This window comes from Struthio camelus, chromosome 11, assembly GCF_040807025.1.
Source record: "Struthio camelus isolate bStrCam1 chromosome 11, bStrCam1.hap1, whole genome shotgun sequence".
NCBI classification, from domain to species: domain Eukaryota; kingdom Metazoa; phylum Chordata; class Aves; order Struthioniformes; family Struthionidae; genus Struthio; species Struthio camelus.
This window is the reverse complement of record NC_090952.1, coordinates 1,163,952-1,191,134: the sequence shown is the minus strand read 5'-3', so window position 1 is coordinate 1,191,134 and position 27,183 is coordinate 1,163,952.

Genomic DNA, 27,183 nt, shown 5'->3' with positions numbered 1-27,183 from the left:
GCGTGAGGGCATTAGAGGCCAGTGCCAGGCATGTGTCTGCTGGTGGTGATTGTGAGGTTCTTGTGCGTGATGGCGTGAGAGGCCAGAGCCAGGCATGTGTCTGCTGGGGGTGATTGTGAGCTCAGGTTTTTGTGACGTCATCAGAGTCCAGTGCCAGGCACGTGTCTGCTGGTGGTGACTGTGAGGTCCTTGTGCCTGAGGGCATTAGAGGCCAGTGCCAGTAATGTGTCTGCTGGTGGTGTTTGTGAGCTCAGTTATTCGTGACATCATCAGAGGCCAGTGTCATGCATGTGTCTGCTGGTGGTCATGCTGAAGTCCCAGTACCTGAGGGCGTAAGAGGACAGTGGCAGGCACGTGCCTGCTGGTGGTGATTGTGAGGTCCTTGTTTGTGATGGGCCTGAGAGGCCAGTGCCAGGCATGTGTGTGCTAGTGGTGACTGTGAGGTGAGTTGTGCGTGAGGGCATGAGAGGCCAGTGCCAGGCATGTGTCTGGTGGTGGAGATTGTCAGGTCCTTGTGCGTGAGGGCGTGAGAGGCCAGTGCCAGGTATGTGTCTGCTGGGGGTGATTGTGAGCTCAGATTTTCGTGACGTCATCAGAGGCCAGTGCCAGGCACGTGTGTGCTGGTGCTGACTGTGAGGTCCTTGTGCCTGAGTGCATGAGAGGCTAGTACCAGGCATGGGTGTGCTGGTGGTGACGGTGAGGTCGTTGTGCCTGTGGGCGTGAGAGGCCAGTGGAAGGCATGTCCCTGCTCATGGTGATTGTGAGGTGAGTTGTGCGTGAGGGCATGAGAGGCCAGTGCCAGGGAAGTGTCTGGTGGTGGAGATTGTGAGGTCCTTGTGCGTGAGGGCGTGAGAGGGCAGTGCCAGGTATGTGTCTGTTCGGGGAGATTGTGAGGTCGTTGTGCCTGAGTGCGTGAGAGGCCATTGGCAGGTATTGATTTGCTGGTGGTGATTGTGCGCTCAGGTGTTCGTGACATCATCATAGTCCAGTGCCAGGCACGGGTGTGCTGGTGCTGACTGTGAGGTCCTTGTGCCTGAGGGCATGAGAGGCCATTGGCAGGTATTGATTTGCTGGTGGTGATTGTGCGCTCAGGTGTTCGTGACATCATCAGAAGCCAGTGCCAGGCACGGGTGTGCTGGTGGTGCCTGTGAGGTCCTTGTGCATGAGGGCGTGAGAGGCCAGTGCCAGGCACATGTCTGCTGGTGGTGATTGTGAGGTCGTTGTGCCTGAGGGCATGAGAGGCCAGTGCCAATAATGTGCCCGCTGGTGGTGTTTGTGAGCTCAGTTATTCGTGACATCATCAGAGGCCAGTGTAATGCATGTGTCTGCTGGTGGTCATGCTGAAGTCCCTGTACCTGAGGGCGTAAGAGGACAGTGGCAGGAACGTGCCTGCTGGTGGTGATTGTGAGGTCCTTGTTTGTGATGGGCCTGAGAGGCCAGTGCCAGGCACGTGCGTGCTAGTGGTGACTGTGAGGTGAGTTGTGCGTGAGGGAATGAGAGGCTAGTGCCAGGGAAGTGTCTGGTGGTGGAGATGATTGTGAGGTCCTTGTGCGTGAGGGCGTGAGAGGCCATTGGCAGTTATTGCTGGGCTGGTGGTGATTGTGAGCTCAGATTTTCGTGCCGTCATCAGAGGCCAGTGCCAGGCACGGGTCTGCTGGTGGTGACTGTGAGATCCTTCTGCCTGAGGGCATGAGAGGCCAGTGCCAGGCACGTGTGTGCTGGTGGTGATTGTGAGGTCCTTGTGCCTGACGGCATGAGTGGCCATTGGCAGGTATTGATTTGCTTGTGGTGATTGTGCGCTCAGGTGTTCGTGACATCATCATAGGCCAGTGCCCGGCACGGGTGTGCTGGTGGTGACTGTGAGGTCCTTGTGCCTGAGGGCGTTAGGGGCCAATGCCAGGCATGTGTCTGCTAGTGGTGATTGTGAGGTGATTTGTGCCTGAGGGCATGAGAGGCTAGTGCCAGGAGTTTTTCTGCTGGTGGTGACTGTGAGATCCTTGTGCCTGAGCTCATGAGAGGCCAGTGCCAGGCACGTGTCTGCTGGTGGTGATTGTGAGGTCCTTGTGAGTGATGGGCCTGAGAGGCCAGTGCCAGGCATGTGTCTGCTGGTGGTGATTTTGAGGTCCTTGTGCCTGAGGGCATGAGAGGCCTGTGCCAGGCACGGGTATGCTGGCGGTGACTGTGAAGTCGTTGTGCCTGAGGGCATGAGAGGCCACTGCCAGGGACGTTTGTGCTGGCGGTGGTTGTGAAGTCCTTGTGCATGAGGACATGAGAGGCCATTGGCAGTTATTGCTGGGCTGGTGGTGATTGTGAGCTCAGTTGTTCGTGACATCTTCAGAGGCCAGTGCCAGGCACGGGTGTGCTGGTGGTGCCTGTGAGGTCCTTGTGCGTGAGGGCATGAGAGGCCAGTGGCAGGCATGTGTCTGCTGGTGGTGATTGTGAGGTCCTTGTACGTGAGGGCATGAGAGGCCAGTGCCAGGCATGTGTGTGCTAGTGGTGACTGTGAGGTGAGTTGTGCGTGAGGGCATGAGAGGCCAGTGCCAGGGAAGTGTCTGGTGGTGGAGATTGTGAGGTCCTTGTGCGTGAGGGCGTGAGAGGCCAGTGCCAGGTATGTGTCTGCTGGCGGTGACTGTGAGCTCAGATTTTCGTGACGTCATCAGAGACCAGTGCCAGGCACGTGTCTGCTGGTGGTGATTGTGAGGTCCTTGTGCCTGAGGGCATGAGAGGCCATTGGCAGGTATTGATTTGCTGGTGGTGATTGTGCGCTCAGGTGTTCGTGACATCATCAGAAGCCAGTGCCAGGCACGGGTGTGCTGGTGGTGCCTGTGAGGTCCTTGTGCCTGAGGGCATTAGAGGCCAGTGCCAATAATGTGCCTGCTGGTGGTGTTTGTGAGCTCAGTTATTCGTGACATCATCAGAGGCCAGTGTAATGCATGTGTCTGCTGGTGGTCATGCTGAAGTCCCTGTACCTGAGGGCGTAAGAGGACAGTGGCAGGAACGTGCCTGCTGGTGGTGATTGTGAGGTCCTTGTTTGTGATGGGCCTGAGAGGCCAGTGCCAGGCATGTGCGTGCTAGTGGTGACTGTGAGGTGAGTTGTGCGTGAGGGCATGAGAGGCCAGTGCCAGGGAAGTGTCTGGTGGTGGAGATTGTGAGGTCCTTGTGCGTGAGGGCGTGAGAGGCCATTGGCAGTTATTGCTGGGCTGGTGGTGATTGTGAGCTCAGTTGTTCGTGACATCATCAGAGGCCAGTGGAAGGCATGTCCCTGCTCATGGTGATTGTGAGGTGAGTTGTGCGTGAGGGCATGAGAGGCTAATGCCAGGGAAATGTCTGGTGGTGGAGATTGTGAGGTCCTTGTGCGTGAGGGCGTGAGAGGCCAGTGCCAGGTATGTGTCTGCTGGCGGTGATTGTGAGCTCAGATTTTCGTGACGTCATCAGAGGCCAGTGCCAGGCACGTGTGTGCTGGTGCTGACTGTGAGGTCCTTGTGCCTGAGGGCATGAGAGGCCATTGGCAGGTATTGATTTGCTGGTGGTGATTGTGCGCTCAGGTGTTCGTGACATCATCAGAAGCCAGTGCCAGGCACGGGTGTGCTGGAGGTGATTGTGAGGTCCTTGTACCTGAGGGCGTGAGAGGCCAGTGTCAGGCAGATGTCTGCTGGTGGTGATGGTGAGGTGAGTTGTGCGTGAGGGCGTGAGATGCAAGTTTGAGGCACGTGTCTGGTGGTGGTGATGGTGAGGTCCTTGTGCCTGAGGGCATTAGAGGCCAGTGCCAGTAATGTGCCTGCTGGTGGTGTTTGTGAGCTCAGTTATTCGTGACGTCATCAGAGGCCAGTGTCATGCATGTGTCTGCTGGTGGTCATGCTGAAGTCCCAGTACCTGAGGGCGTAAGAGGGCAGTGCCAGGCACGTGCCTGCTGGTGGTGATTGTGAGGTCCTTGTTTGTGATGGGCCTGAGAGGCCAGTGCCAGGCATGTGTGTGCTAGTGGTGACTGTGAGGTGAGTTGTGCGTGAGGGCATGAGAGGCCAGTGCCAGGGAAGTGTCTGGTGGTGGAGATTGTGAGGTCCTTGTGCGTGAGGGCGTGAGAGGCCAGTGCCAGGTATGTGTCTGCTCGGGGTGATTGTGAGGTCCTTGTGCCTGAGGGCGTGAGAGACCATTGTCAGGTATTGATTTGCTGGTGGTGATTGTGCGCTCAGGTGTTCGTGACATCATCATAGTCCAGTGCCAGGCACGGGTGTGCTGGTGGTGATTGTGAGGTCCTTGTGCGTGATGGCGTGAGAGGCCAGTGCCAGGTATGTGTCTGCTGGCGGTGATTGTGAGGTCCTTTTGCCTGAGGGCGTTAGAGGCCAGTGCCAGGCATGTGTCTGCTAGTGGTGACTGTGAGATCCTTGTGCCTGAGCTCATGAGAGGCCAGTGCCAGGCCCGTGTCTGCTGGTGGTGATTGTGAGGTCCTTGTTTGTGATGGGCCTGAGAGGCCAGTGCCAGGCACGGGTATGCTGGCGGTGACTGTGAGGTCCTTGTGCCTGAAGGCATGAGAGGCCAGTGCCAGGGACGTGTGTGCTGGCGGTGGTTGTGAAGTCCTTGTGCATGAGGACATGAGAGGCCATTGGCAGTTATTGCTGGGCTGGTGGTGATTGTGAGCTCAGTTGTTCGTGACATCATCAGAGGCCAGTGCCAGGCACGGGTCTGTTCGTCGTGATTGTGAGGTACTTGTTTGTGATGGGCCTGAAAGGCCAGTACCAGGCATGTGTGTGCTAGTGGTGATGGTGAGGTGAGTTGTGCGTGAGGGCGAGAGGCAAGTGGGAGGCACGTGTCTGCTGGTGGTGATTGTGAGGTCCTTGTGCGTGAGGGCGTGAGAGGCCAGTGCCAGGCATGTGTCTGCTGGGGGTGATTGTGAGCTCAGATTTTCGTGACGTCATCAGAGGCCAGTGCCAGGCACGTGTCTGCTGGTGCTGACTGTGAGATCCTTGTGCCTGAGCTCATAAGAGGCCAGTGCCAGGCACGTGTGTGCTGGTGGTGATTGTGAGGTCCTTGTGCGTGAGGGCATTAGAGGCCAGTGCCAGGCATGTGTCTGCTGGTGGTGATTGTGAGGTTCTTGTGCGTGATGGCGTGAGAGGCCAGAGCCAGGCATGTGTCTGCTGGGGGTGATTGTGAGCTCAGGTTTTTGTGACGTCATCAGAGTCCAGTGCCAGGCACGTGTCTGCTGGTGGTGATTGTGAGGTCCTTGTGCCTGAGGGCATTAGAGGCCAGTGCCAGTAATGTGTCTGCTGGTGGTGTTTGTGAGCTCAGTTATTCGTGACATCATCAGAGGCCAGTGTCATGCATGTGTCTGCTGGTGGTCATGCTGAAGTCCCAGTACCTGAGAGCGTAAGAGGACAGTGGCAGGCACGTGCCTGCTGGTGGTGATTGTGAGGTCCTTGTTTGTGATGGGCCTGAGAGGCCAGTGCCAGGCATGTGTGTGCTAGTGGTGACTGTGAGGTGAGTTGTGCGTGAGGGCATGAGAGGCCAGTGCCAGGCATGTGTCTGGTGGTGGAGATTGTGAGGTCCTTGTGCGTGATGGCGTGAGAGGCCAGTGCCAGGTATGTGTCTGCTGGCGGTGATTGTGAGCTCAGATTTTCGTGACGTCATCAGAGGCCAGTGCCAGGCACGTGTGTGCTGGTGCTGACTGTGAGGTCCTTGTGCCTGAGTGCATGAGAGGCTAGTACCAGGCATGGGTGTGCTGGTGGTGACTGTGAGGTCGTTGTGCCTGTGGGCGTGAGAGGCCAGTGGAAGGCATGTCCCTGCTCATGGTGATTGTGAGGTGAGTTGTGCGTGAGGGCATGAGAGGCCAGTGCCAGGGAAGTGTCTGGTGGTGGAGATTGTGAGGTCGTTGTGCGTGAGGGCGTGAGAGGGCAGTGCCAGGTATGGGTCTGCTCGGGGTGATTGTGAGGTCGTTGTGCCTGAGGGCGTGAGAGGCCATTGGCAGGTATTGATTTGCTGGGGGTGATTGTGCGCTCAGGTGTTCGTGACATCATCATAGGCCAGTGCCAGGCACGGGTGTGCTGGTGGTGACTGTGAGGTCCTTGTGCCTTAGGGCGTTAGAGGCCAGTGCCAGGCATGTGTCTGCTAGTGGTGATTGTGAAGTGATTTGTGCCTGAGGGCATGAGAGGCTAGTGCCAGGAGTTTTTCTGCTGGTGGTGACTGTGAGATCCTTGTGCCTGAGCTCATGAGGGGCCAGTGCCAGGCACGTGTCTGCTGGTGGTGATTGTGAGGTCCTTGTTTGTGATGGGCCTGAGAGGCCAGTGCCAGGCACGGGTATGCTGGCGGTGACTGTGAGGTCCTTGTGCCTGAAGGCATGAGAGGCCAGTGCCAGGGACGTGTGTGCTGGCGGTGGTTGTGAAGTCCTTGTGCATGAAGATATGAGAGGCCATTGGCAGTTATTGCTGGGCTGGTGGTGATTGTGGGCTCAGTTGTTCGTGACATCATCAGAGGCCAGTGCCAGGCACGGGTCTGTTGGTCGTGATTGTGAGGTCCTTGTTTGTGATGGGCCTGAGAGGCCAGTACCAGGCATGTGTGTGCTAGTGGTGATGGTGAGGTGAGTTGTGCGTGAGGGCGTGAGAGGCAAGTGGGAGGCACGTGTCTGCTGGTGGTGATTGTGAGGTCCTTGTGCGTGAGGGCGTGAGAGGCCAGTGCCAGGCATGTGTCTGCTGGGGGTGATTGTGAGCTCAGATTTTCGTGACGTCATCAGAGGCCAGTGCCAGGCACGTGTCTGCTGGTGCTGACTGTGAGATCCTTGTGCCTGAGCTCATGACAGGCCAGTGCCAGGCACGTGTGTGCTGGTGGTGATTGTGAGGTCCTTGTGCGTGAGGGCATTAAAGGCCAGTGCCAGGCACGTGTCTGCTGGTGGTGATTGTGAGGTCCTTGTTTGTGATGGGCCTGAGAGGCCAGTGCCAGGCACGGGTATGCTGGCGGTGACTGTGAGGTCCTTGTGCCTGAAGGCATGAGAGGCCAGTGCCAGGGACGTGTGTGCTGGCGGTGGTTGTGAAGTCCTTGTGCATGAAGATATGAGAGGCCATTGGCAGTTATTGCTGGGCTGGTGGTGATTGTGGGCTCAGTTGTTCGTGACATCATCAGAGGCCAGTGCCAGGCACGGGTCTGTTGGTCGTGATTGTGAGGTCCTTGTTTGTGATGGGCCTGAGAGGCCAGTACCAGGCATGTGTGTGCTAGTGGTGATGGTGAGGTGAGTTGTGCGTGAGGGCGTGAGAGGCAAGTGGGAGGGACGTGTCTGCTGGTGGTGATTGTGAGGTCCTTGTGCGTGAGGGCGTGAGAGGCCAGTGCCAGGCATGTGTCTGCTGGGGGTGATTGTGAGCTCAGATTTTCGTGACGTCATCAGAGGCCAGTGCCAGGCACGTGTCTGCTGGTGCTGACTGTGAGATCCTTGTGCCTGAGCTCATGAGAGGCCAGTGCCAGGCACGTGTCTGCTGGTGGTGATTGTGAGGTGCTTGTGCGTGAGGGCATTAGAGGCCAGTGCCAGGCATGTGTCTGCTGGTGGTGATTGTGAGGTTCTTGTGCGTGAGGGCATTAGAGGCCAGTGCCAGTAATGTGTCTACTGGTGGTGTTTGTGAGCTCAGTTATTCGTGACATCATCAGAGGCCAGTGTCATGCATGTGTCTGCTGGTGGTCATGCTGAAGTCCCAGTACCTGAGGGCGTAGGAGGACAGTGGCAGGCACGTGCCTGCTGGTGGTGATTGTGACGTCCTTGTTTGTGATGGGCCTGAGAGGCCAGTGCCAGGCATGTGTGTGCTAGTGGTGACTGTGAGGTGAGTTGTGCGTGAGGGCATGAGAGGCCAGTGCCAGGGAAGTGTCTGGTGGTGGAGATTGTGAGGTCCTTGTGCGTGAGGGCGTGAGAGGCCAGTGCCAGGTATGTGTCTGCTGGGGGTGATTGTGAGCTCAGATTTTCGTGACGTCATCAGAGGCCAGTGCCAGGCACGTGTCTGCTGGTGGCGAGTGTGAGGTCCTTGTGCCTGAGGGCGTTAGAGGCCAGTGCCAGGGAAGTGTCTGGTGGTGGAGATTGTGAGGTCGTTGTGCGTGAGGGCGTGAGAGGCCAGTGCCAGGTATGTGTCTGCTGGTGGTGACTGTGAGGTCCTTGTGCCTGAGGGCATCAGAGGCCAGTGCCAGTAATGTGTCTGCTGGTGGTGTTTGTGAGCTCAGTTATTCGTGACATCATCAAAGGCCAGTGTAATGCATCTGTCTGCTGGTGGTCATGCTGAAGTCCCAGTACCTGAGGGCGTAAGAGGACAGTGGCAGGAACGTGCATGCCGGTGGTGATTGTGAGGCCCTTGTTTGTGATGGGCCTGAGAGGCCAGTGCCAGGCATGTGCATGCTAGTGGTGACTGTGAGGTGAGTTGTGCGTGAGGGCATGAGAGGCCAGTGCCAGGGAAGTGTCTGGTGGTGGAGATTGTGAGGTCGTTGTGCGTGAGGGCGTGAGAGGCCAGTGCCAGGTATGTGTCTGCTGGCGGTGATTGTGAGCTCAGATTTTCGTGACGTCATCAGAGGCCAGTGCCAGGCACGGGTATGCTGGTGCTGACTGTGAGGTAGTTGTGCGTGAGCTCATGAGAGGCCAGTGCCAGGCACGTGTGTGCTGGTGGTGATTGTGAGGTCCTTGTGCCTGAGGGCATGAGTTGCCATTGGCAGGTATTGATTTGCTGCTGGTGATTTTGTGCTCAGGTGTTCGTGACATCATCATAGGCCAGTGCCAGGCACGGGTGTGCTGGTGGTGACTGTGAGGTCCTTGTGCCTGAGGGCGTGAGAGGCCAATGCCAGGCATGTGTCTGCTAGTGGTGATTGTGAGGTGATTTGTGCCTGAAGGCATGAGAGGCCACTGCCAGGGACGTGTGTGCTGGCGGTGGTTGTGAAGTCCTTGTGCATGAGGACATGAGAGGCCATTGGCAGTTATTGCTGGGCTGGTGGTGATTGTGAGCTCAGTTGTTCGTGACATCATCAGAGGCCAGTGCCAGGCACGGGTCTGTTGGTCGTGATTGTGAAGTCCTTGTGCGTGAGGGCATGAGAGGCCAGTACCAGGCATGCGTGTGCTAGTGGTGATGGTGAGGCGAGTTGTGCGTGAGGGCGTGAGAGGCAAGTGGGAGGCACGTGTCTGCTGGTGGTGATTGTGAGGTCCTTGTGCGTGAGGGCATGAAAGGCCAGTGCCAGGCACATGTCTGCTGGTGGTGATTGTGAGGTCGTTGTGCCTGAGGGCATTAGAGGCCAGTGCCAGTAATGTGCCTGCTAGTGGTGAATGTGAGTTCAGTTATTCGTGAGATCATCAGAGGCCAGTGTCATGCATGTGTCTGCTGGTGGTCATGCTGAAGTCCCTGTACCTGAGGGCGTAAGAGGACACTGACAGGAACGTGCCTGCTGGTGGTGATTGTGAGGTCCTTGTTTGTGATGGGCCTGAGAGGCCAGTGCCAGGTATTTGTGTGCTAGTGGTAATTGTTCAGTGAGTTGTGCGTGAGGGCGTGAGAGGCCAGTGCCAGGGAAGTGTCTGGTGGTGGAGATTGTGAGGTCCTTGTGCGTGAGGGCGTGAGAGGCCAATGCCAGGCATGTGTCTGCTAGTGGTGATTGTGAGGTGATTTGTGCCTGAGGGCATGAGAGGCTAGTGTCAAGAGTTTTTCTGCTGGTGGTGACTGTGAGATCCTTGTGCCTGAGCTCATGAGAGGCCAGTGCCAGGCACGTGTCTGCTGGTGGTGATTGTGAGGTCCTTGTGAGTGATGGGCCTGAGAGGCCAGTGCCAGGCATGTGTCTGCTGGCGGTGACTGTGAAGTCGTTGTGCCTGAGGGCATGAGAGGCCACTGCCAGGGACGTTTGTGCTGGCGGTGGTTGTGAAGTCCTTGTGCATGAGGACATGAGAGGCCATTGGCAGTTATTGCTGGGCTGGTGGTGATTGTGAGCTCAGTTGTTCGTGACATCATCAGAGGCCAGTGCCAGGCACGGGTCTGTTGGTCGTGATTGTGAAGTCCTTGTGCGTGAGGGCATGAGAGGCCAGTACCAGGCATGCGTGTGCTAGTGGTGATGGTGAGGCGAGTTGTGCGTGAGGGCGTGAGAGGCAAGTGGGAGGCACGTGTCTGCTGGTGGTGATTGTGAGGTCCTTGTGCGTGAGGGCATGAAAGGCCAGTGCCAGGCACATGTCTGCTGGTGGTGATTGTGAGGTCGTTGTGCCTGAGGGCATTAGAGGCCAGTGCCAGTAATGTGCCTGCTAGTGGTGAATGTGAGTTCAGTTATTCGTGAGATCATCAGAGGCCAGTGTCATGCATGTGTCTGCTGGTGGTCATGCTGAAGTCCCTGTACCTGAGGGCGTAAGAGGACACTGACAGGAACGTGCCTGCTGGTGGTGATTGTGAGGTCCTTGTTTGTGATGGGCCTGAGAGGCCAGTGCCAGGTATTTGTGTGCTAGTGGTAATTGTTCAGTGAGTTGTGCGTGAGGGCGTGAGAGGCCAGTGCCAGGGAAGTGTCTGGTGGTGGAGATTGTGAGGTCCTTGTGCGTGAGGGCGTGAGAGGCCAGTGCCAGGTATGTGTCTGCTGGTGGTGATGGTGAGGTCCTTGTGCCTGAGGGCATCAGAGGACAGTGCCAGTAATGTGTCTGTTGGTGGTGTTTGTGAGCTCAGTTATTCGTGAGATCATCAGAGGCCAGTGTCATGCATGTGTCTGCTGGTGGTCATGCTGTAGTCCCTGTACCTGAGGACGTAAGAGGACAGTGGCAGGAACGTGCATGCCGGTGGTGATTGTGAGGTCCTTGTGCGTGAGGGCGTGAGAGGGCAGTGCCAGGCACGTGTCTGCTGGGGGTGATTGTGAGCTCAGATTTTCTGACGTCATCAGAGGCTAGTGCCAGGCACGTGTCTGCTGGTGGTGACTGTGAGGTCCTTGTGCCTGAGGGCATGAGAGGCCACTGCCAGGGACGTGTGTACTGGTGGTGAATGTGAGGTCCTTGTGCCTGAGGGCGTGAGAGGCCATTGGCAGTTATTGCTGGGCTTGTGGTGATTGTGAGCTCAGATTTTCATGACATCATCAGAGGCCAGTGCCAGGCACGGGTCTGCTGGTGGTGCCTGTGAGGTCCTTGGGCGTGAGGGCGTGAGAGGCAAGTGGAAGGGACGTGTCTGCTGGTGGTGATTGTGAGGTCCTTGTGCGTGAGGGCATTAGAGGCTAGTGCCAGGCACATGTCTGCTGGTGGTGATTGTGAGGTCCTTGTGCCTGAGGGCATTAGAGGCTAGTGCCTGTAATGTGTCTGCTGGTGGTGTTTGTGAGCTCAGTTATTCGTGACATCATCAGAGGCCAGTGTCATGCATGTGTCTGCTGGTGGTCATGCTGAAGTCCCAGTACCTGAGGGCGTAAGAGGACAGTGGCAGGAAAGTGCCTGCTGGTGGTGATTGTGAGGTCCTTGTTTGTGACGGGCCTGAGAGGCCAGTGCCAGGCATGTGTGTGCTAGTGGTGACTGTGAGGTGAGTTGTGTGTGAGGGAATGAGAGGCCAGTGCCAGGGAAGTGTCTGGTGGTGGAGATTGTGAGGTCCTTGTGCGTGAGGGCGTGAGAGGCCAGTGCCAGGTATGTGTCTGCTCGGGGTGATTGTGAGGTCGTTGTGCCTGAGGGCGTGAGAGGCCATTGGCAGGTATTGATTTGCTGGTGGTGATTGTGCGCTCAGGTGTTCGTGACATCATCATAGGCCAGTGCCAGGCACGGGTGTGCTGGTGGTGATTGTGAGGTCCTTGTGCGTGAGGGCGTGAGAGGCCAGTGCCAGGCATGTGTCTGCTGGTGGTGATTGTGAGGTCCTTGTGCCTGAGGGCATTAGAGGCCAGTGCCAATAATGTGCCTGCTGGTGGTGTTTGTGAGCTCAGTTATTCGTGACATCATCAGAGGCCAGTGTCATGCATGTGTCTGCTGGTGGTCATGCTGAAGTCCCAGTACCTGAGGGCTTAGGAGGACAGTGGCAGGCACGTGCCTGCTGGTGGTGATTGTGAGGTCCTTGTTTGTGATGGGCCTGAGAGGCCAGTGCCAGGCATGTGTGTGCTAGTGGTGACTGTGAGGTGAGTTGTGCGTGAGGGCATGAGAGGAAAGTGCCAGGGAAGTGTCTGGTGGTGGAGATTGTGAGGTCCTTGTGCGTGAGAGGCCAGTGCCAGGTATGTGTCTGCTGGCGGTGATTGTGAGGTCGTTGTGCCTGAGGGCGTGAGAGGCCATTGTCAGGTATTGATTTGCTGGTGGTGATTGTGCGCTCAGGTGTTCGTGACATCATCATAGTCCAGTGCCAGGCACGGGTGTGCTGGTGGTGATTGTGAGGTCCTTGTGCGTGATGGCGTGAGAGGCCAGTGCCAGGTATGTGTCTGCTGGGGGTGATTGTGAGCTCAGATTTTCGTGACGTCATCAGAGGCCAGTGCCAGGCACGTGTCTGCTGGTGGTGACTGTGAGGTCCTTGTGCCTGAGGGCGTTAGAGGCCAGTGCCAGGCATGTGTCTGCTAGTGGTGACTGTGAGATCCTTGTGCCTGAGCTCATGAGAGGCCAGTGCCAGGCCCGTGTCTGCTGGTGGTGATTGTGAGGTCCTTGTTTGTGATGGGCCTGAGAGGCCAGTGCCAGGCATGGGTATGCTGGCGGTGACTGTGAGGTCCTTGTGCCTGAAGGCATGAGAGGCCAGTGCCAGGGACGTGTGTGCTGGCGGTGGTTGTGAAGTCCTTGTGCATGAGGATATGAGAGGCCATTGGCAGTTATTGCTGGGCTGGTGGTGATTGTGAGCTCAGTTGTTCGTGACATCATCAGAGGCCAGTGCCAGGCACGGGTGTGCTGGTGGTGCCTGTGAGGTCCTTGTGCGTGAGGGCATGAGAGGCCAGTACCAGGCATGTGTGTGCTAGTGGTGATGGTGAGGTGAGTTGTGCGTGATGGCGAGAGGCAAGTGGGAGGCACATGTCTGCTGCTGGTGATTGTGAGGTCCTTGTGCGTGATGGCGTGAGAGGCCAGTGCCAGGTATGTGTCTGCTGGGGGTGATTGTGAGCTCAGATTTTTGTGACGTCATCAGAGTCCAGTGCCAGGCACGTGTCTGCTGGTGGTGATTGTGAGGTCCTTGTGCCTGAGGGCATTAGAAGCCAGTGCCAGTAATGTGTCTGCTGGTGGTGTTTGTGAGCTCAGTTATTCGTGACATCATCAGAGGCCGGTGTCATGCATGTGTCTGCTGGTGGTCATGCTGAAGTCCCAGTACCTGAGGGCGTAGGAGGACAGTGGCAGGCACGTGCCTGCTGGTGGTGATTGTGAGGTCCTTGTTTGTGATGGGCCTGAGAGGCCAGTGCCAGGCATGTGTGTGCTAGTGGTGACTGTGAGGTGAGTTGTGCGTGAGGGCATGAGAGGCCAGTGCCAGGGAAGTGTCTGGTGGTGGAGATTGTGAGGTCCTTGTGCGTGAGGGCGTGAGAGGCCAGTGCCAGGTATGTGTCTGCTGGCGGTGATTGTGAGCTCAGATTTTCGTGACGTCATCAGAGGCCAGTGCCAGGCACGTGTGTGCTGGTGCTGACTGTGAGGTCCTTGTGCCTGAGTGCATGAGAGGCTAGTACCAGGCATGGGTGTGCTGGTGGTGACTGTGAGGTCGTTGTGCCTGTGGGCGTGAGAGGCCAGTGGAAGGCATGTCCCTGCTCATGGTGATTGTGAGGTGAGTTGTGCGTGAGGGCATGAGAGGCCAGTGCCAGGGAAGTGTCTGGTGGTGGAGATTGTGAGGTCCTTGTGCGTGAGGGCGTGAGAGGGCAGTGCCAGGTATGTGTCTGCTCGGGGTGATTGTGAGGTCGTTGTGCCTGAGGGCGTGAGAGGCCATTGGCAGGTATTGATCTGCTGGTGGTGATTGTGCGCTCAGGTGTTCGTGACATCATCATAGTCCAGTGCCAGGCACGGGTGTGCTGGTGGTGATTGTGAGGTCCTTGTGCGTGATGGCGTGAGAGGCCAGTGCCAGGTATGTGTCTGCTGGGGGTGATTGTGAGCTCAGATTTTCGTGACGTCATCAGAGGCCAGTGCCAGGCACGTGTCTGCTGGTGGTGACTGTGAGGTCCTTGTGCCTGAGGGCGTTAGAGGCCAGTGCCAGGCATGTGTCTGCTAGTGGTGACTGTGAGATCCTTGTGCCTGAGCTCATGAGAGGCCAGTGCCAGGCCCGTGTCTGCTGGTGGTGATTGTGAGGTCCTTGTTTGTGATGGGCCTGAGAGGCCAGTGCCAGGCATGGGTATGCTGGCGGTGACTGTGAGGTCCTTGTGCCTGAAGGCATGAGAGGCCAGTGCCAGGGACGTGTGTGCTGGCGGTGGTTGTGAAGTCCTTGTGCATGAGGATATGAGAGGCCATTGGCAGTTATTGCTGGGCTGGTGGTGATTGTGAGCTCAGTTGTTCGTGACATCATCAGAGGCCAGTGCCAGGCACGGGTGTGCTGGTGGTGCCTGTGAGGTCCTTGTGCGTGAGGGCATGAGAGGCCAGTACCAGGCATGTGTGTGCTAGTGGTGATGGTGAGGTGAGTTGTGCGTGATGGCGAGAGGCAAGTGGGAGGCACATGTCTGCTGCTGGTGATTGTGAGGTCCTTGTGCGTGATGGCGTGAGAGGCCAGTGCCAGGTATGTGTCTGCTGGGGGTGATTGTGAGCTCAGATTTTTGTGACGTCATCAGAGTCCAGTGCCAGGCACGTGTCTGCTGGTGGTGATTGTGAGGTCCTTGTGCCTGAGGGCATTAGAAGCCAGTGCCAGTAATGTGTCTGCTGGTGGTGTTTGTGAGCTCAGTTATTCGTGACATCATCAGAGGCCGGTGTCATGCATGTGTCTGCTGGTGGTCATGCTGAAGTCCCAGTACCTGAGGGCGTAGGAGGACAGTGGCAGGCACGTGCCTGCTGGTGGTGATTGTGAGGTCCTTGTTTGTGATGGGCCTGAGAGGCCAGTGCCAGGCATGTGTGTGCTAGTGGTGACTGTGAGGTGAGTTGTGCGTGAGGGCATGAGAGGCCAGTGCCAGGGAAGTGTCTGGTGGTGGAGATTGTGAGGTCCTTGTGCGTGAGGGCGTGAGAGGCCAGTGCCAGGTATGTGTCTGCTGGCGGTGATTGTGAGCTCAGATTTTCGTGACGTCATCAGAGGCCAGTGCCAGGCACGTGTGTGCTGGTGCTGACTGTGAGGTCCTTGTGCCTGAGTGCATGAGAGGCTAGTACCAGGCATGGGTGTGCTGGTGGTGACTGTGAGGTCGTTGTGCCTGTGGGCGTGAGAGGCCAGTGGAAGGCATGTCCCTGCTCATGGTGATTGTGAGGTGAGTTGTGCGTGAGGGCATGAGAGGCCAGTGCCAGGGAAGTGTCTGGTGGTGGAGATTGTGAGGTCCTTGTGCGTGAGGGCGTGAGAGGGCAGTGCCAGGTATGTGTCTGCTCGGGGTGATTGTGAGGTCGTTGTGCCTGAGGGCGTGAGAGGCCATTGGCAGGTATTGATCTGCTGGTGGTGATTGTGCGCTCAGGTGTTCGTGACATCATCATAGTCCAGTGCCAGGCACGGGTGTGCTGGTGGTGATTGTGAGGTCCTTGTGCGTGATGGCGTGAGAGGCCAGTGCCAGGTATGTGTCTGCTGGGGGTGATTGTGAGCTCAGATTTTCGTGACGTCATCAGAGGCCAGTGCCAGGCACGTGTCTGCTGGTGGTGACTGTGAGGTCCTTGTGCCTGAGTGCGTTAGAGGCCAGTGCCAGGCATGTGTCTGCTAGTGGTGATTGTGAGGTGATTTGTGCGTGGCGGCATGAGAGGCTAGTGCCAGGAGTTTTTCTGCTGGTGGTGACTGTGAGATCCTTGTGCCTGAGCTCATGAGAGGCCAGTGCCAGGCCCGTGTCTGCTGGTGATGATTGTGAGGTCCTTGTTTGTGATGGACCTGAGAGGCCAGTGCCAGGCACGGGTATGCTGGCAGTGACTGTGAGGTCCTTGTGCCTGTAGGCATGAGAGGCCACTGCCAGGGACGTGTGTGCTGTCGGTGGTTGTGAAGTCCTTGTGCATGAGGACATGAGAGGCCATTGGCAGTTATTGCTGGGCTGGTGGTGATTGTGAGCTCAGTTGTTCGTGACATCATCAGAGGCCAGTGCCAGGCACGGGTCTGTTGGTCGTGATTGTGAAGTCCTTGTGCATGAGGACATGAGAGGCCAGTGCCAGGCATGTGTGTGCTAGTGGTGATGGTGAGGTGATTTGTGCGTGAGGGCGTGAGAGGCAAGTGGGAGGCACGTGTCTGCTGGTGGTGATTGTGAGGTCCTTGTGCGTGAGGGCGTGAGGGGCCAGTGCCAGGCATGTGTCTGCTGGGTGTGATTGTAAGGTCCTTGTGCGTGAGTGCATGAGAGGCTAGTACCAGGCATGGGTGTGCTGGTGGTGACTGTGAGGTCGTTGTGCCTGTGGGCGTGAGAGGCCAGTGGAAGGCATGTCCCTGCTCATGGTGATTGTGAGGTGAGTTGTGCGTGAGGGCATGAGTGGCCAGTGCCAGGGAAGTGTCTGGTGGTGGAGATTGTGAGGTCGTTGTGCGTGAGGGCGTGAGAGGCCAGTGCCAGGTATGTGTCTGCTGGGGGTGATTGTGAGCTCAGATTTGCGTGACGTCATCAGAGGCCAGTGCCAGGCACGTGTGTGCTGGTGCTGACTGTGAGGTCCTTGTGCCTGAGGGCATGAGAGGCCATTGGCAGGTATTGATTTGCTGGTGGTGATTGTGCGCTCAGGTGTTCGTGACATCATCATAGTCCAGTGCCAGGCACGGTTCTGTTGGTCGTGATTGTGAGGTCCTTGTGCGTGAGGGCATGAGAGGCCAGTACCAGGCATGTGTGTGCTAGTGGTGATGGTGAGGTGAGTTGTGCGTGAGGGCGTGAGAGGCAAGTGGGAGGCACGTGTCTGCTGGTGGTGATTGTGAGGTCCTTGTGCGTGAGGGCATGAAAGGCCAGTGCCAGGCACATGTGTGCTGGTGGTGATTGTGAGGTCCTTGTGCCTGAGGGCATTAGAGGCCAGTGCCACTAATGTGCCTGCTAGTGGTGAATGTGAGTTCAGTTATTCGTGAGATCATCAGAGGCCAGTGTCATGCATGTGTCTGCTGGTGGTCATGCTGAAGTCCCTGTACCTGAGGGCGTAAGAGGACACTGACAGGAACGTGCCTGCGGGTGGTGATTGTGAGGTCCTTGTTTGTGATGGGCCTGAGAGGCCAGTGCCAGGCATTTGTGTGCTAGTGGTAATTGTTCAGTGAGTTGTGCGTGAGGGCGTGAGAGGCCAGTGCCAGGGAAGTGTCTGGTGGTGGAGATTGTGAGGTCGTTGTGCGTGAGGGCGTGAGAGGCCAGTGCCAGGTATGTGTCTGCTGGTGGTGATGGTGAGATCCTTGTTTGTGATGGGCCTGAGAGGCCAGTGCCAGGCACGGGTATGCTGGCGGTGACTGTGAGGTCCTTGTGCCTGAAGGCATGAGAGGCCAGTGCCAGGGACGTGTGTGCTGGCGGTGGTTGTGAAGTCCTTGTGCATGAGGATATGAGAGGCCATTGGCAGTTATTGCTGGGCTGGTGGTGATTGTGAGCTCAGATTTTCATGACATCATCAGAGGCCAGTGCCAGGCACGGGTCTGCTGGTGGTGCCTGTGAGGTCCTTGGGCGTGAGGGCGTGAGAGGCAAGTGGAAGGGACGTGTCTGCTGGTGGTGATTGTGAGGTCCTTGTGCGTGAGGGCATTAGAGGCTAGTGCCAGGCACATGTCTGCTGGTGGTGATTGTGAGGTCCTTGTGCCTGAGGGCATTAGAGGCTAGTGCCTGTAATGTACCTGCTGGTGGTGTTTGTGAGCTCAGTTATTCGTGACATCATCAGAGGCCAGTGTCATGCATGTGTCTGCTGGTGGTCATGCTGAAGTCCCAGTACCTGAGGGCGTAAGAGGACAGTGGCAGGAAAGTGCCTGCTGGTGGTGATTGTGAGGTCCTTGTTTGTGACGGGCCTGAGAGGCCAGTGCCAGGCATGTGTGTGCTAGTGGTGACTGTGAGGTGAGTTGTGTGTGAGGGAATGAGAGGCCAGTGCCAGGGAAGTGTCTGGTGGTGGAGATTGTGAGGTCCTTGTGCGTGAGGGCGTGAGAGGCCAGTGCCAGGTATGTGTCTGCTCGGGGTGATTGTGAGGTCGTTGTGCCTGAGGGCGTGAGAGGCCATTGGCAGGTATTGATTTGCTGGTGGTGATTGTGCGCTCAGGTGTTCGTGACATCATCATAGGCCAGTGCCAGGCACGGGTGTGCTGGTGGTGATTGTGAGGTCCTTGTGCGTGAGGGCGTGAGAGGCCAGTGCCAGGCATGTGTCTGCTGGTGGTGATTGTGAGGTCCTTGTGCCTGAGGGCATTAGAGGCCAGTGCCAATAATGTGCCTGCTGGTGGTGTTTGTGAGCTCAGTTATTCGTGACATCATCAGAGGCCAGTGTCATGCATGTGTCTGCTGGTGGTCATGCTGAAGTCCCAGTACCTGAGGGCTTAGGAGGACAGTGGCAGGCACGTGCCTGCTGGTGGTGATTGTGAGGTCCTTGTTTGTGATGGGCCTGAGAGGCCAGTGCCAGGCATGTGTGTGCTAGTGGTGACTGTGAGGTGAGTTGTGCGTGAGGGCATGAGAGGAAAGTGCCAGGGAAGTGTCTGGTGGTGGAGATTGTGAGGTCCTTGTGCGTGAGAGGCCAGTGCCAGGTATGTGTCTGCTGGCGGTGATTGTGAGGTCGTTGTGCCTGAGGGCGTGAGAGGCCATTTTCAGGTATTGATTTGCTGGTGGTGATTGTGCGCTCAGGTGTTCGTGACATCATCATAGTCCAGTGCCAGGCACGGGTGTGCTGGTGGTGATTGTGAGGTCCTTGTGCGTGAGGGCATGAGAGGCCAGTGCCAGGTATGTGTCTGCTGGGGGTGATTGTGAGCTCAGATTTTCGTGACGTCATCAGAGGCCAGTGCCAGGCACGTGTCTGCTGGTGGTGACTGTGAGGTCCTTGTGCCTGAGGGCGTTAGAGGCCAGTGCCAGGCATGTGTCTGCTAGTGGTGACTGTGAGATCCTTGTGCCTGAGCTCATGAGAGGCCAGTGCCAGGCCCGTGTCTGCTGGTGGTGATTGTGAGGTCCTTGTTTGTGATGGGCCTGAGAGGCCAGTGCCAGGCATGGGTATGCTGGCGGTGACTGTGAGGTCCTTGTGCCTGAAGGCATGAGAGGCCAGTGCCAGGGACGTGTGTGCTGGCGGTGGTTGTGAAGTCCTTGTGCATGAGGATATGAGAGGCCATTGGCAGTTATTGCTGGGCTGGTGGTGATTGTGAGCTCAGTTGTTCGTGACATCATCAGAGGCCAGTGCCAGGCACGGGTGTGCTGGTGGTGCCTGTGAGGTCCTTGTGCGTGAGGGCATGAGAGGCCAGTACCAGGCATGTGTGTGCTAGTGGTGATGGTGAGGTGAGTTGTGCGTGATGGCGAGAGGCAAGTGGGAGGCACATGTCTGCTGCTGGTGATTGTGAGGTCCTTGTGCGTGAGGGCGTGAGAGGCCAGTGCCAGGTATGTGTCTGCTGGGGGTGATTGTGAGCTCAGATTTTTGTGACGTCATCAGAGTCCAGTGCCAGGCACGTGTCTGCTGGTGGTGATTGTGAGGTCCTTGTGCCTGAGGGCATTAGAAGCCAGTGCCAGTAATGTGTCTGCTGGTGGTGTTTGTGAGCTCAGTTATTCGTGACATCATCAGAGGCCGGTGTCATGCATGTGTCTGCTGGTGGTCATGCTGAAGTCCCAGTACCTGAGGGCGTAGGAGGACAGTGGCAGGCACGTGCCTGCTGGTGGTGATTGTGAGGTCCTTGTTTGTGATGGGCCTGAGAGGCCAGTGCCAGGCATGTGTGTGCTAGTGGTGACTGTGAGGTGAGTTGTGCGTGAGGGCATGAGAGGCCAGTGCCAGGGAAGTGTCTGGTGGTGGAGATTGTGAGGTCCTTGTGCGTGAGGGCGTGAGAGGCCAGTGCCAGGTATGTGTCTGCTGGCGGTGATTGTGAGCTCAGATTTTCGTGACGTCATCAGAGGCCAGTGCCAGGCACGTGTGTGCTGGTGCTGACTGTGAGGTCCTTGTGCCTGAGTGCATGAGAGGCTAGTACCAGGCATGGGTGTGCTGGTGGTGACTGTGAGGTCGTTGTGCCTGTGGGCGTGAGAGGCCAGTGGAAGGCATGTCCCTGCTCATGGTGATTGTGAGGTGAGTTGTGCGTGAGGGCATGAGAGGCCAGTGCCAGGGAAGTGTCTGGTGGTGGAGATTGTGAGGTCCTTGTGCGTGAGGGCGTGAGAGGGCAGTGCCAGGTATGTGTCTGCTCGGGGTGATTGTGAGGTCGTTGTGCCTGAGGGCGTGAGAGGCCATTGGCAGGTATTGATCTGCTGGTGGTGATTGTGCGCTCAGGTGTTCGTGACATCATCATAGTCCAGTGCCAGGCACGGGTGTGCTGGTGGTGATTGTGAGGTCCTTGTGCGTGATGGCGTGAGAGGCCAGTGCCAGGTATGTGTCTGCTGGGGGTGATTGTGAGCTCAGATTTTCGTGACGTCATCAGAGGCCAGTGCCAGGCACGTGTCTGCTGGTGGTGACTGTGAGGTCCTTGTGCCTGAGTGCGTTAGAGGCCAGTGCCAGGCATGTGTCTGCTAGTGGTGATTGTGAGGTGATTTGTGCGTGAAGGCATGAGAGGCTAGTGCCAGGAGTTTTTCTGCTGGTGGTGACTGTGAGATCCTTGTGCCTGAGCTCATGAGAGGCCAGTGCCAGGCCCGTGTCTGCTGGTGATGATTGTGAGGTCCTTGTTTGTGATGGACCTGAGAGGCCAGTGCCAGGCACGGGTATGCTGGCAGTGACTGTGAGGTCCTTGTGCCTGTAGGCATGAGAGGCCACTGCCAGGGACGTGTGTGCTGTCGGTGGTTGTGAAGTCCTTGTGCATGAGGACATGAGAGGCCATTGGCAGTTATTGCTGGGCTGGTGGTGATTGTGAGCTCAGTTGTTCGTGACATCATCAGAGGCCAGTGCCAGGCACGGGTCTGTTGGTCGTGATTGTGAAGTCCTTGTGCATGAGGACATGAGAGGCCAGTGCCAGGCATGTGTGTGCTAGTGGTGATGGTGAGGTGATTTGTGCGTGAGGGCGTGAGAGGCAAGTGGGAGGCACGTGTCTGCTGGTGGTGATTGTGAGGTCCTTGTGCGTGAGGGCGTGAGGGGCCAGTGCCAGGCATGTGTCTGCTGGGTGTGATTGTGAGGTCCTTGTGCGTGAGTGCATGAGAGGCTAGTACCAGGCATGGGTGTGCTGGTGGTGACTGTGAGGTCGTTGTGCCTGTGGGCGTGAGAGGCCAGTGGAAGGCATGTCCCTGCTCATGGTGATTGTGAGGTGAGTTGTGCGTGAGGGCATGAGTGGCCAGTGCCAGGGAAGTGTCTGGTGGTGGAGATTGTGAGGTCGTTGTGCGTGAGGGCGTGAGAGGCCAGTGCCAGGTATGTGTCTGCTGGGGGTGATTGTGAGCTCAGATTTGCGTGACGTCATCAGAGGCCAGTGCCAGGCACGTGTGTGCTGGTGCTGACTGTGAGGTCCTTGTGCCTGAGGGCATGAGAGGCCATTGGCAGGTATTGATTTGCTGGTGGTGATTGTGCGCTCAGGTGTTCGTGACATCATCATAGTCCAGTGCCAGGCACGGTTCTGTTGGTCGTGATTGTGAGGTCCTTGTGCGTGAGGGCATGAGAGGCCAGTACCAGGCATGTGTGTGCTAGTGGTGATGGTGAGGTGAGTTGTGCGTGAGGGCATGAGAGGCAAGTGGGAGGCACGTGTCTGCTGGTGGTGATTGTGAGGTCCTTGTGCGTGAGGGCATGAAAGGCCAGTGCCAGGCACATGTGTGCTGGTGGTGATTGTGAGGTCCTTGTGCCTGAGGGCATTAGAGGCCAGTGCCACTAATGTGCCTGCTAGTGGTGAATGTGAGTTCAGTTATTCGTGAGATCATCAGAGGCCAGTGTCATGCATGTGTCTGCTGGTGGTCATGCTGAAGTCCCTGTACCTGAGGGCGTAAGAGGACACTGACAGGAACGTGCCTGCGGGTGGTGATTGTGAGGTCCTTGTTTGTGATGGGCCTGAGAGGCCAGTGCCAGGCATTTGTGTGCTAGTGGTAATTGTTCAGTGAGTTGTGCGTGAGGGCGTGAGAGGCCAGTGCCAGGGAAGTGTCTGGTGGTGGAGATTGTGAGGTCGTTGTGCGTGAGGGCGTGAGAGGCCAGTGCCAGGTATGTGTCTGCTGGTGGTGATGGTGAGGTCCTTGTTTGTGATGGGCCTGAGAGGCCAGTGCCAGGCACGGGTATGCTGGCGGTGACTGTGAGGTCCTTGTGCCTGAAGGCATGAGAGGCCAGTGCCAGGGACGTGTGTGCTGGCGGTGGTTGTGAAGTCCTTGTGCATGAGGATATGAGAGGCCATTGGCAGTTATTGCTGGGCTGGTGGTGATTGTGAGCTCAGTTGTTCGTGACATCATCAGAGGCCAGTGCCAGGCACGGGTGTGCTGGTGGAGCCTGTGAGGTCCTTGTGCGTGAGGGCATGAGAGGCCAGTACCAGGCATGAGTGTGCTAGTGGTGATGGTGAGGTGAGTTGTGCGTGAGGGCGTGAGAGGCAAGTGGGAGGCACGTGTCTGCTGGTGGTGATTGTGAGGTCCTTGTGCGTGAGGGCGTGAGAGGCCAGTGCCAGGCATGTGTCTGCTGGGGGTGATTGTGAGCTCAGATTTTCGTGACGTCATCAGAGGCCAGTGCCAGGCACGTGTGTGCTGGTGGTGATTGTGAGGTCCTTGTGCGTGAGGGCATTAGAGGCCAGTGCCTGGCACGTGTGTGCTGGTGGTGATTGTGAGGTCGTTGTGCCTGAGGGCATGAGTTGCCATTGGCAGGTATTGATTTGCTGGTGGTGATTGTGCGCTCAGGTGTTCGTGACATCATCATAGGCCAGTGCCAGGCACGGGTGTGCTGGTGGTGACTGTGAGGTCCTTGTGCCTGAGGGCGTGAGAGGCCAATGCCAGGCATGTGTCTGCTAGTGGTGATTGTGAGGTGATTTGTGCCTGAGGGCATGAGAGGCTAGTGCCAAGAGTTTTTCTGCTGGTGGTGACTGTGAGATCCTTGTGCCTGAGCTCATGAGAGGCCAGTGCCAGGCACGTGTCTGCTGGTGGTGATTGTGAGGTCCTTGTGAGTGATGGGCCTGAGAGGCCAGTGCCAGGCATGTGTCTGCTGGTGGTGATTGTGAGGTCCTTGTGCCTGAGGGCATGAGAGGCCAGTGCCAGGGACGTGTGTGCTGGCGGTGGTTGTGAAGTCCTTGTGCATGAGGACATGAGAGGCCATTGGCAGTTATTGCTGGGCTGGTGGTTATTGTGAGCTCAGTTGTTCGTGACATCATCAGAGGCCAGTGCCAGGCACGGGTCTGTTGGTAGTGATTGTGAGGTCCTTGTGCGTGAGGGCATGAGAGGCCAGTACCAGGCATGTGTGTGCTAGTGGTGATGGTGAGGTGAGTTGTGCGTGAGGGCGTGAGAGGCAAGTGGGAGGCACGTGTCTGCTGGTGGTGATTGTGAGGTCCTTGTGCGTGAGGGCATGAAAGGCCAGTGCCAGGCACATGTCTGCTGTTGGTGATTGTGAGGTCCTTGTGCCTGAGGGCATTAGAGGCCAGTGCCAGTAATGTGCCTGCTAGTGGTGAATGTGAGTTCAGTTATTCGTGAGATCATCAGAGGCCAGTGTCATGCATGTGTCTGCTGGTGGTCATGCTGAAGTCCCTGTACCTGAGGGCGTAAGAGGACACTGACAGGAACGTGCCTGCTGGTGGTGATTGTGAGGTCCTTGTTTGTGATGGGCCTGAGAGGCCAGTGCCAGGCATTTGTGTGCTAGTGGTAATTGTTCAGTGAGTTGTGCGTGAGGGCGTGAGAGGCCAGTGCCAGGGAAGTGTCTGGTGGTGGAGATTGTGAGGTCCTTGTGCGTGAGGGCGTGAGAGGCCAGTGCCAGGTATGTGTCTGCTGGTGGTGATGGTGAGGTCCTTGTTTGTGATGGGCCTGAGAGGCCAGTGCCAGGCACGGGTATGCTGGCGGTGACTGTGAGGTCCTTGTGCCTGAAGGCATGAGAGGCCACTGCCAGGGACGTGTGTGCTGGCGGTGGTTGTGAAGTCCTTGTGCATGAGGATATGAGAGGCCATTGGCAGTTATTGCTGGGCTGGTGGTGATTGTGAGCTCAGTTGTTCGTGACATCATCAGAGGCCAGTGCCAGGCACAGGTCTGCTGGTGGTGCCTGTGAGGTCCTTGTGCGTGAGGGCATGAGAGGCCAGTACCAGGCATGTGTGTACTAGTGGTGATGGTGAGGTGAGTTGTGCGTGATGGCGAGAGGCAAGTGGGAGGCACATGTCTGCTGCTGGTGATTGTGAGGTCCTTGTGCGTGAGGGCGTGAGAGGCCAGTGCCAGGCATGTGTCTGCTGGGGGTGATTGTGAGCTCAGATTTTCGTGACGTCATCAGAGTCCAGTGCCAGGCACGTGTCTGCTGGTGGTGATTGTGAGGTCCTTGTGCCTGAGGGCATTAGAAACCAGTGCCAGTAATGTGTCTGCTGGTGGTGTTTGTGAGCTCAGTTATTCGTGACATCATCAGAGGCCGGTGTCATGCAGGTGTCTGCTGGTGGTCATGCTGAAGTCCCAGTACCTGAGGGCGTAGGAGGACAGTGGCAGGCACGTGCCTGCTGGTGGTGATTGTGAGGTCCTTGTTTGTGATGGGCCTGAGAGGCCAGTGCCAGGCATGTGTGTGCTAGTGGTGACTGTGAGGTGAGTTGTGCGTGAGGGCATGAGAGGCCAGTGCCAGGGAAGTGTCTGGTGGTGGAGATTGTGAGGTCCTTGTGCGTGAGGGCGTGAGAGGCCAGTGCCAGGTATGTGTCTGCTGGCGGTGATTGTGAGCTCAGATTTTCGTGACGTCATCAGAGACCAGTGCCAGGCACGTGTGTGCTGGTGCTGACTGTGAGGTCCTTGTGCCTGAGTGCATGAGAGGCTAGTACCAGGCATGGGTGTGCTGGTGGTGACTGTGAGGTCCTTGTGCCTGTGGGCGTGAGAGGCCAGTGGAAGGCATGTCCCTGCTCATGGTGATTGTGAGGTGAGTTGTGCGTGAGGGCATGAGAGGCCAGTGCCAGGGAAGTGTCTGGTGGTGGAGATTGTGAGGTCCTTGTGCGTGAGGGCGTGAGAGGCCAGTGCCATGTATGTGTCTGCTCGGGGTGATTGTGAGGTCGTTGTGCCTGAGGGCGTGAGAGGCCATTGGCAGGTATTGATTTGCTGGTGGTGATTGTGCGCTCAGGTGTTCGTGACATCATCATAGTCCAGTGCCAGGCACGGGTGTGCTGGTGGTGATTGTGAGGTCCTTGTGCGTGATGGCGTGAGAGGCCAGTGCCAGGTATGTGTCTGCTGGTGCTGACTGTGAGCTCAGATTTTCGTGACGTCATCAGAGGCCAGTGCCAGGCACGTGTCTGCTGGTGGTGACTGTGAGGTCCTTGTGCCTGAGGGCGTTAGAGGCCAGTGCCAGGCATGTGTCTGCTAGTGGTGATTGTGAGGTGATTTGTGCGTGAAGGCATGAGAGGCTAGTGCCAGGAGTTTTTCTGCTGGTGGTGACTGTGAGATCCTTGTGCCTGAGCTCATGAGAGGCCAGTGCCAGGCCCGTGTCTGCTGGTGGTGATTGTGAGGTCCTTGTTTGTGATGGGCCTGAGAGGCCAGTGCCAGGCACGGGTATGCTGGCAGTGACTGTGAGGTCCTTGTGCCTGAAGGCATGAGAGGCCAGTGCCAGGGACGTGTGTGCTGGCGGTGGTTGTGAAGTCCTTGTGCATGAGGATATGAGAGGCCATTGGCAGTTATTGCTGGGCTGGTGGTGATTGTGAGCTCAGTTGTTCGTGACATCATCAGAGGCCAGTGCCAGGCACGGGTCTGTTGGTCGTGATTGTGAAGTCCTTGTGCGTGAGGGCATGAGAGGCCAGTGCCAGGCATGTGTGTGCTAGTGGTGATGGTGAGGTGATTTGTGCGTGAGGGCGTGAGAGGCAAGTGGGAGGCACGTGTCTGCTGGTGGTGATTGTGAGGTCCTTGTGCGTGAGGGGCCAGTGCCAGGCATGTGTCTGCTGGGGGTGATTGTGAGGTCCTTGTGCGTGAGTGCATGAGAGGCTAGTACCAGGCATGGGTGTGCTGGTGGTGACTGTGAGGTCGTTGTGCCTGTGGGCGTGAGAGGCCAGTGGAAGGCATGTCCCTGCTCATGGTGATTGTGAGGTGAGTTGTGCGTGAGGGCATGAGAGGCCAGTGCCAGGGAAGTGTCTGGTGGTGGAGATTGTGAGGTCCTTGTGCGTGAGGGCGTGAGAGGCCAGTGCCAGGTATGTGTCTGCTGGGGGTGATTGTGAGCTCAGATTTTCGTGACGTCATCAGAGGCCAGTGCCAGGCACGGGTGTGCTGGTGGTGATTGTGAGGTCCTTGTGAGTGAGGGCGTGAGAGGCCAGTGTCAGGCAGATGTCTGCTGGTGGTGATGGTGAGGTGAGTTGTGCATGAGGGCGTGAGATGCAAGTTTGAGGCACGTGTCTGCTGGTGGTGATGGTGAGGTCCTTGTGCCTGAGGGCATTAGAGGCCAGTGCCAGTAATGTGCCTGCTGGTGGTGTTTGTGAGCTCAGTTATTCGTGACATCATCAGAGGCCAGTGTCATGCATGTGTCTGCTGGTGGTCATGCTGAAGTCCCAGTACCTGAGGGCGTAGGAGGACAGTGGCAGGCACGTGCCTGCTGGTGGTGATTGTGAGGTCCTTGTTTGTGATGGGCCTGAGAGGCCAGTGCCAGGCATGTGTGTGCTAGTGGTGACTGTGAGGTGAGTTGTGCGTGAGGGCATGAGAGGCCAGTGCCAGGGAAGTGTCTGGTGGTGGAGATTGTGAGGTGCTTGTGCGTGAGGGCGTGAGAGGCCAGTGCCAGGTATGTGTCTGCTGGTGGTGACTGTGAGGTCCTTGTGCCTGAGGGCATCAGAGGCCAGTGCCAGTAATGTGTCTGCTGGTGGTGTTTGTGAGCTCAGTTATTCGTGACATCATCAGAGGCCAGTGTAATGCATGTGTCTGCTGGTGGTCATGCTGAAGTCCCAGTACCTGAGGGCGTAAGAGGACAGTGGCAGGAACGTGCATGCCGGTGGTGATTGTGAGGTCCTTGTTTGTGATGGGCCTGAGAGGCCAGTGCCAGGCATGTGCATGCTAGTGGTGACTGTGAGGTGAGTTGTGCGTGAGGGCATGAGAG